Genomic DNA, 10,162 nt, shown 5'->3' on the forward strand with positions numbered 1-10,162 from the left:
GTGATACAATATACTATATTTATTGAGAATCGAAATATTAAATACCCATTGTCATTTACTTAAAATCGCGCTAAATAATCAATATTAATAATAAATATACAATATACACATTAAAAAATAATCAAAAAACCTAATAATTTTGACTATGATTATTTTTAAAACGTATGTTTTTAGTATACAAGTGGCCATAAAGGCGTTTTATTTAAATATTCGAATTATTGCAATAAAAATCAGTTTATAGTTATATCATTATAATATAACTATTTTAGGTACAATATTTATTATTCCTATATCTTTTTTATGTTAATAGTTTACAACAGAAGCCAGAAACTCTTATAAACATATAAAAGTACAACGAATATTAGAATCTCCTAAACAATAATGATTTAATAAAAGATAAAAACAGTTTCTTAATCAAAATAAATACAAAACAATATTGACAATAATACAATACAAATATATTGTTTTAAAAGTATTGTTACATAATATACGCATAGGTACCTATTACACCTATTAGGTACCTATGTATTAAAGTATTTGTGAATTTTTATGGTTTAATGAGTATAATTTCCATGGTATATGAGATATATATATAAGTATAAAAGATAAAATGGTAGGTATAAAGGTATGAATAGTTGCCAATATATATAAATTATTAGTATTTTAAAAAAGTTAAATGATACCATTAAAAAGTGAGTTTCGTCTGTTTAGGTTAAATAATTCGGTGGAGATATTTATTATAATGTACACTATATATATACCATTACGCATAATTTTAAATGCAACGTTGCCGTTCCGTAAACAAAACATATATTATTGTAAGGGCCGAGCCACACTACAAAGATTTTGGCGCGCGGTAAGCACACAACGGTGGCACCCGGTAACGCGCGTTAAATGACGCGCGATACTCGGGCGATACACGCGCGTTTTCACCGTGCATCAAAATGTATAATTACAAAAGTGATTAATATTACTCTAAGCAACTTTGCATTTAAAATTATGCGGAAACGTGTGTATATACAGGGTGATTCTTTTAAGTGGGTACACTAATTATCTCGAAAAGTATTAACTTTTTTTGAATTTTTTTTTTTTTAAACTTCTATGTTTATGTTTTTCTAAAACCGTATAATATTTTAATTTTTTTTACCCTTATATTTATTGGTGAAACCACTATCAACTTTTGATTTTCAAATGGTAACATATAATAAAAATATTATGAATTAATAATCCCATTTTTATTGTAAATTTACGCGTTAAAAATTTTATTTTTCGTTGATTGGTTCGCGAGATACAACTCCTCAAAGTATTGGTGGTTGAAGCCGTTGAAGGAGGTGTTATAGTCGGTAAATGCAGCATTGTTTATACATCATGTCTTCATTTGTAAAGTCCAGGAGCTATAATTGATAAATTCGATACCGTACGACCTAATAAGTATCAGTATTGATAACTGTTGTACTTTGTACCTGATTAATTGAATGTCTTATTAAACCTATATATATATATATATATTAAATGTATATATAATATGCTAATTTGACCATAAAATCTACGTTTTGTTGAACTTGGCTGTTCGCATCGAATCCCCTCCATTGTTTTCATTACATGACAATATTATGACATCATTACGACGCATATACCTATTATTACCGTACAATGATAATAATATTACCAAAACTTTGGCGATACCTTTATCATTATTTATGACAATAATATCATTGATTAAAATATATGATATTAATTAATTAATGATAATGATAATATCAATAGAAAACCTCGTGGAAAACCAATCAGTATCAGTTGTGATAAACTGGAACTTAAGTTCAAAGTAAAAAGTAAATTGTAATTTGTAATTATTTTAAACCATGTGGCCAGCTGCATAGTGCTTATTAGTTATTACTTAAATAATTAAATATTAAATGATTTAAATGTATGATGTAATTAGTAATTAAACTAATTATTGTATGTTTTATACGTTATACCGTTAAGTATACTAACAGTTTAAATTTCTTTAATAACATAATAATATACTGAAGTACTTAACGCAATAGTTTTTGAATAATTAAGTTTGTCGAAAAATTTCCATTGATGACATCGTAATTTGTGATCTATATTATTAAGTGTGGCGTAAATTTGATAATACCTACCACTTGGAAAGCACAACATTTGTACATACAATTTATTGGTAAGTTTTTTTTAAATAAATAAAATGTATAGGTAGAAAAATAAATTTGATTAATACATTAATTTGTGCATGCAATATACAATATTACATATTAACAGTTTTTAATTAAATTTTATTTTCAGTTTAATCAGTTTTGTTCATTCAGTTACACCACCAAATGTTATTCAACATTTGATAACACAAAAGTTGTTTTATTCTAAAAATTATTAGCTGACACCATAGCACAAACCTAATACAACATAATATATTATTAACCCTATTATTACTTATTACCATCTACTCGGACACAACAAGATGGCTGCGAGGTGCCTATCTATTTATACCTACAATATACTTAAAAATATAATGTTCTCTGTTCAGAAGTACTTTTAATTTGCATTTATTCAAATTTTGCATTCTGGCATAGTAATTATTATTAAGAACTAACATTATCCGTATTTACTACAAAAATACTTAGTCAGATGGTTTGAAAGATAAATAATGAAATCACATAACTTTCTACCTCCAAATTTGCAAATGAGAACGATGATAAATCAAAATATTGTTTCCAATATATAATTTTGATAGTTGAAGATACTATAAAATTAATTAAGTATGTAAACATATTTTTTACTGTTAAATTATTTGGTTATATTTATCCTTTCTTAACTTATTAGATATTCAACTACTCAAGTTAATTTCAAAGAAGTTAAAAAATCAAGTCTGACAATATGCATTCCAGAAGAAAACTAATTCCAATAATATAGTAAACTAAAAATATGTTAAATGAACATTTTAGATACTAATGTATTTTTTTTTTAATTTTAACAAATATTATACAATCAAGTTAATTAGCTAACAACATCAAATCAATCATAAATGTGTGGTAAATTGTACGTTTCTTTAAAAATTAAAAAACAAAAAATCATAGATTGTTCACCTTTATTATTATATATGGAATTATAAAATATTATCCTTAAATAACCACTTTGTTATAATATTAGGTAGGTATGTCTTAATCCTAATGTTTAGGTATCATAAAAATATTTTTATTTTAAACTATGTATAATATTGTATATTGTATTTAATGTTTTGCAACTGAATAGTTCCTTCTGTTTGATTGGTGTTGTTAGCTATTTAGGTATTACCACCTACTAAATCAAAATAAATATTATTAGTCCCACTTTTAAATTTTACTGTATTTTTTTAGTTAGGGGTTAAGTTGAGTTTGCTTCTATTTATTGAATACATGTTATGATCTTAACTCATATTTTGCATTTTTGCATTACGAATATTTTGATTTGACTGTATGATTTAAATTGGAATAGACTTATCATAGTCCTGAGCTTTTAAATTATGGTACAATTTTAAAGGGCATTTGTCTAGCAGGGACTCTATCAAATTTTATAAATATTCACCACAGATACCTGTGCATTTATTTAATAGTAGTAGTAATAAAGTCAATCAATTTCACTTCTACTCCTTTATTACTTACCTATTAATTATTATAGTTATTACTTATTACATACTTCTCAATTTAAGCCAATAACTATAATGTATTATAATAATGTTGCCATGTAGCACAAATTAAGATGTATCTCAATTCGTGCCATGTAGGAACGCCTAATTGCGATAATTGAAATAGAATTTTTATATCGTTGCAATAGTCAATTATGGTGAACTGTGTATTAGATTCTAAACAAAGTGAAGAATGTATTTTTAAATGGATTCTTATTTGATTTTATGATCCTAAAAAAATATATCTTAATAATATTAATGATGAAATGTATTTCATACCTAATATGTACATTGTACAATGTATATTTACATATCTTAATACTGTGGTGGATCACTTCTAGTAAATTGGTAGATAACCTGCTATACAAATGCCTTTTATAGTGATTCATAATAATAGTAATATAAAATGGGGTGATTTCAGTCATGATATATTGAAATAGGTAAGCTGTTTTCCTGTATATTACCTTATTGTTTTTAATAATATTCATAATTATATTATTAAAATAATCTTAAAATAAAACATTATATAAATTTAAACTTGAAATATTCAGCTATTCGTTGTCTTTCACTTTTAAATAATTTGAAATTATTTACCTAAGTGGTTTGTAATATTATAAATATAATATTGGGTAATATGTAGGATTTGCAAATTTGAATTAAGTAAAATAAGTGAAAAAAAGTTGTACAATTAGTATGCATTTAAAAAATACAGTATGCTAGATGTTAACTTATAGTTAGGTACTATTTTATGTATATTTAAAATTAAAATTATTGACTTGTTACAGTTATCTCAAAACTAATGTGAAATAGTTAAAAAAAAAAAAAATAATTATAATAAACCTATGAAAAGGTAAATTATAAAAATAAGACATGTCAGTTATATGTATGTATGTCTACTATACAAGTTAAAGTAAAATTTAAAATTAATATTGTATTGTAAAAATATAGTTAATAAAATAATGTTAAATTGTGAAAATAATATTTTCAATATGGCTGAAGTCACCTCATGTTATATGAATTTAATTACATTTTTAGATTTCTATTAGTTGTATCATAAGGTGTATAAAATAATTTCTTAGGTAGCTTTATGTGCGCCTCTGAAGAGATTTTACAAATGAGTAATGAGACCCTTCAATTTGTCATACATCATCTGAAATTTAATTCAGCATACAGGTATTATATTATGTTATTAAAAAAAAAAAAATGTATCATTTACTATGTAATTATTTATAAGTTTATTATTTACTAAGTTTTATAGCTATTAAGTATGTTGTATATACTTATATATCGTTCAAACTACAAGATAAATATAAAATTATTTTGTTCAAATTGTATTATGGACAATTTTATAAGATCTCAAACACAATAATTTATTTTTAATAGATTTTGATGTTTATTATACCTAGTATATATTTTTTATGTAAATGTATGTATATATGTACATTGTACATGTATATTATATATATTATAAAATAGGTACCTATTGATTTTTATTATATTTTTTTGTTATTCATTGTTTTTACTATGTGTACATATGTGTGAATATGTAGGTATGTAGATAATTTTAAATAGGTATACATATATTCCAAAGGTGTATTAAAATAATAAAATGTTATGATTGTAGGTTATAGTTTATTAATAAAATCATAAATTATTGTATTAATAAATTGTTCATCTTATTCAAGTTATCATTAATTATATACTTATATCTTACGAAAATACCAAAACCAATATACCATTGTGATGGAAACTATCAAAACTATTTGATGTTAAGTTTCCTTTTCATTTAAAGAGTTCGAATTAATCGAATTCCTTTTTTTTAGAAATAAAAAATTTTGTTATCATTTGAAATTCGAATTAAGACCCTTATCATATTTATTTTAGTCATATTTTTAGTTAAAAAAAGGTAATTAATTAATTTAAAATTATAATATCTATTAATTGTTATTCTATAATCTATTCCATTTTTTACTATTATCATACAACATTAATAATATCATTCACAATATCACAGAACAATATTATTGAAGATAATAATTGATAGTTGATAGAACTATCATAAATTCGTGACAATTGCGCATTATTATCACCTAAATATAAGTATTTAATATATTTTACTTTCTGCATAATATTATAATCATATAACCATTAACCAGTCACGGACTTATCAAGGTATACCTTAATCATTAGTGGTTATAAGATATAATTATGTGGTGTCGTGATGGTACCATTTTAATTATACTCTATGATTTTAATTTTTAAATAATTATCTGTGAAATTGTGATTAAAATAAATTTGTCATAATATATTTCCAGTTTTTCATATATCATTCTTGGGTAATTTGGTATGTCCAATTAGTCGATAAGTTGATAAATAATTAGGATTTAAAGTACAATGGTAATCATTAATTAATTGTTATTTATTTTGATACCTATTAACCTATTGGGTTCAACGATATCAAATTTATGACTAGCTCCTGGTCTTTACAATATTATTGAAAACATTTTGAAAACCACCAATACTTTGAGGAGTTGTATCTCGCGAACCAATCGACGAAAAATAAAAATTTTAACGCGTAAATTTACAATAAAAATGGGATTATTAATTCATAATATTTTTATTATATGTTACCATTTGAAAATCAAAAGTTGATAGTGGTTTCACCAATAAATATAAGGGTAAAAAAAATTAAAATATTATACGGTTTTAGAAAAACATAAACATAGAAGTTTAAAAAAAAAAAAATTCAAAAAAAGTTAATACTTTTCGAGATAATTAGTGTACCCACTTAAAAGAATCACCCTGTATATATGGAATTTGCAGAGTCGTGTATGTGTATCAGTGACTATTAAAATTAACAATTTCCGCATATTATTTTTTTTGTTAAAGCCAAATAATTTAAGGTTAGGTTAATAATTTATAGGTAGTGTATTTAAATGATTCATATTGTCCCAAAGTATTTTTAGATATTTGATGAAAAATAGTAAAACGAATTCAAAAATTAAAGTACCCATGTCCAGACATCCAACTTATCTTTTCATTGTATCGAATATCGTCTTTTATTAAAATATTTGATGGATAAATGGATTAAAAATGTTAGTGATATTCGATACATAATATTTTTCAAAAGAATAACGTAATAAAAGGTACGAGATACGATAAATTACATCTTATTAGATAGACATACTGATCATCCCTGGATAGATGTTAAATATAACAAATATAATTTTTTCGTTTTAGAACCATCCATATAACATCAATACCTGTATAGTGTATATTTAATTTTGTAGAAATTTAATAACAAATATAAATAAAAAGAATTAATTACCAATTATTTCCAAACTGCTGCTCACTAACTCGTGATTCATTTTATATACTAGTGAAAAAAAATGCCTGCAACACTTTTCAAAAAATATCATTCGGTATTCCTAGCTATATCCTTAGTAGATTGAAGTGGATTACATATTAAAATTAATACTTAAATACTAATAACAATTACAATTTTAAACTATTTAATACATTTAACTTAATAACAATGGTATAAGACATAATAACGTTTTAACCAATTAAATTTCCTTTTAAATTAGGAATTTTCTTAAATAGATAGGTAATTTCTTGTTTTTGTCAAAATTCATGTTACAAGAAAATTATTTAAAAATCGATTCTAACCACAAGAGTATATCAAATGATTTCTAATACATAATTTTAAATTTATAATTTAAAAACAACTTCTTTGCTAGTGTACGTATCTTTCAAATATAGGTAAATCATTAAATAGGTAAAGTTGAAAATATAACATTACGAGCGTCAACATTTGGTTGTATTTTGGATTAATTTTTTTCATTATAGTCGTTTAATAATTTAATATAAACGAAATTATTGGCCACGTGTGCAATGTACATATTATTATAGTGTTTATACTTAAACCGCGTATCATAAATCTATCATTTTTAGATTAATAAATAAAATAAACTGGAGGCCTTAAAATAGCTCGGGAGGCCATATCCGGGATATTTGCATATTTCCTCGACTACCCGGGTGGGTGTTATTTCACTCTGAACTATTTTGAACTTGAGTTTGCTATAATATTATATAGGATACGTAGCTTGTGAGATAAATACAATAATAATTAATACGAGTGTCCTCATAATAAGTTATTTGGACATCGACACTAATATATATTATAAAATTAAACGCGTAATGCGTCGTGTACATGGTTTTTGCGCATTCCGTAAAATTCCGCGCAAAAAAATTGATGAGGTTTGTTTTGGTTTTTTCTTCTCTTCTTACGAATGATATAATAATATTATGTAAACACGATGCGGTCATTGCGTGACATTTCGTCGTTGAACGACACGCGTACGAACCGCATCTTCAAGCGAACTAAGTGATAACTAACATTAACTCCACAGATCCTATATATTTATCAAATACGCGAACTACTTAATTTTCCGTAAAGAAAAAACACAAACAATATTTATTATTAGACTGTCGCTGATACGATGTCGTCGACCCGTCGACTGATGACAATAATAATAAGTAGTACCTAACAATAATATTATATCGTTCACACCTCCGTACGCTCGTTACCGTTATACATAACTGGTATTACCTAACTACAAGGCAGTAGGTACATCTTTTTCATAATTATTCATCTATTTATTAATAATAATATCAATGCGTACCGATTACTATAGAATTTAAAATATATTTTTTACAAAAAAATCATAATATTATTGTCGATTTTTTTTTTTTTTTTTTATAAAAAATGATTTACCGGTGCAACGCGTTTTCGTCTTTCGTCTATACCATCGTTACCCATGTTCGTACATAACTGCGTTCTAATAATAATATCGGTATAATAATACGATTCGTACACCGATTATAATTATATTATGATTTTCAATTTTGTTATCCGTATTTCACTTTCAAAACACGAGTTGACGACCTTGCGGTGGCGGCCATATACGGCCATGTATTTTAACGGTATATATCTGTATACACTCTCACGCTGCGAGTTAAAAGCGTATGTACACGAATGTGTGAACATATTATATTATTATAATTATGTTGTGTGCATAATATTAATAAAAACGTACTGCGCCGCCGTCGCCGCCGTGCGACGTTTTATTGTTTCTCTAACCTAATGTATACAATAATATGCGTCGCGCTTATTAATACTCGTAGATATACTATTGATGTATAATACCTACTATATACAGGAATATCGATGTTTATGAGCGACAACGCGTTGATTAAAAATTATCTCCAGATTTTTAGAAACGCGTGCGGGATACCGAAGATCCTCGAAGCGATACGTCAAACAAAATATTATAACGAATGTTTACGATGGGCGGAGTGGGTGGAGTGGGCGGTACCTTTGGAAAACTTTCGACTTTTCTCGATTTGAAAATTTCAATGGCAAACGGACGCCTGCGTTATGTATAGTCTGTACACGCGTATATATATCTTATATTCCCACACAATACATAATAAATCGTACGCGTTTTAATGGCATTAATAGTTATATGTGTTCGGAAACGACAGTCGCGGACTTCAAACTGCAAAACCGTACCTACAATAATGTAATAATATTATTATATGGTAATGACTCGGTCCATGGTTACCGGAGATACGATGATATATTATTATATATAATATTATTGTGGGAGCGACCGACCAGGCGTCCTCAGGTAGCTATCGCGATATGTTGCAATATCCTCCGTATAGTATCGCTCGCGTACACATTTTTTAATAATGTATAAATATATATATTACGTGTATAACAATCCCGCGCACTTATACGAGTGTTGGCCGTGATACACTGATAGAACCAAACATAACTTTGTATTACATATTTTATAATATTATCTCTCCCTCAGATACACAGAGAATATACGTCTCGTCTGAATGATTTCTGCGTGTGCGTCGTCAGAATCCACCAATGAGATTTTTATCGTCATAAATATTTCACCTCCACCGCATTCTATCTTTTTTCCTGCGGCGCGTTACAAAACGCACTCAAAATCAAAAAACAAGTAACAACAATGATAATGTATTTTTATAATGTGGCTTAAAGTTTTAATGTAATAGTTGTAGAGTAACACACGCTCGTTGTAACTACATTATACAGTTCCACTAGAATTAATGAAAGTGTTGATTATCATATATTGTTATAATACTGTATTGATCTGCAGTGTGATGAGACGACTGTTCAAGATGAATATGACGATGAAAATCGATGTTCGGCAGTCGACGAGCGGTCTTATGGGTGTTCTCGACGTGTATACCTATCCACCAACCGCCTGTCCGAACTGTATGTAACAGAAGTTGTTATACGTTATGACGTTATAGACATTTTCGTAGAAATTTTGATTTAAGGAGAAGTAGTTGACTGTAGCGTATTACAGACGGCCGTAATAAGACGATTCGTGGTTAAGTAACTGATATTGGTTTGGGCCTGACTGTGGTTTTGTGCGTATC

General features: G+C 26.5%; 1 long non-coding RNA gene across 1 annotated transcript; it reads left to right on the forward strand.

The window, feature by feature from the left end:
* Positions 1 to 1,764: 1,764 nt before the first annotated feature.
* Positions 1,765 to 2,932, forward strand: LOC126550341 (uncharacterized). The gene is made up of 3 exons (XR_007604415.1): positions 1,765 to 2,182; positions 2,305 to 2,774; positions 2,839 to 2,932. It is a non-coding gene; the product is annotated as an uncharacterized LOC126550341 (long non-coding RNA).
* Positions 2,933 to 10,162: the final 7,230 nt, after the last annotated feature.

The sequence above is a fragment of the Aphis gossypii genome, chromosome 2, assembly GCF_020184175.1.
Source record: "Aphis gossypii isolate Hap1 chromosome 2, ASM2018417v2, whole genome shotgun sequence".
Classification (NCBI taxonomy): domain Eukaryota; kingdom Metazoa; phylum Arthropoda; class Insecta; order Hemiptera; family Aphididae; genus Aphis; species Aphis gossypii.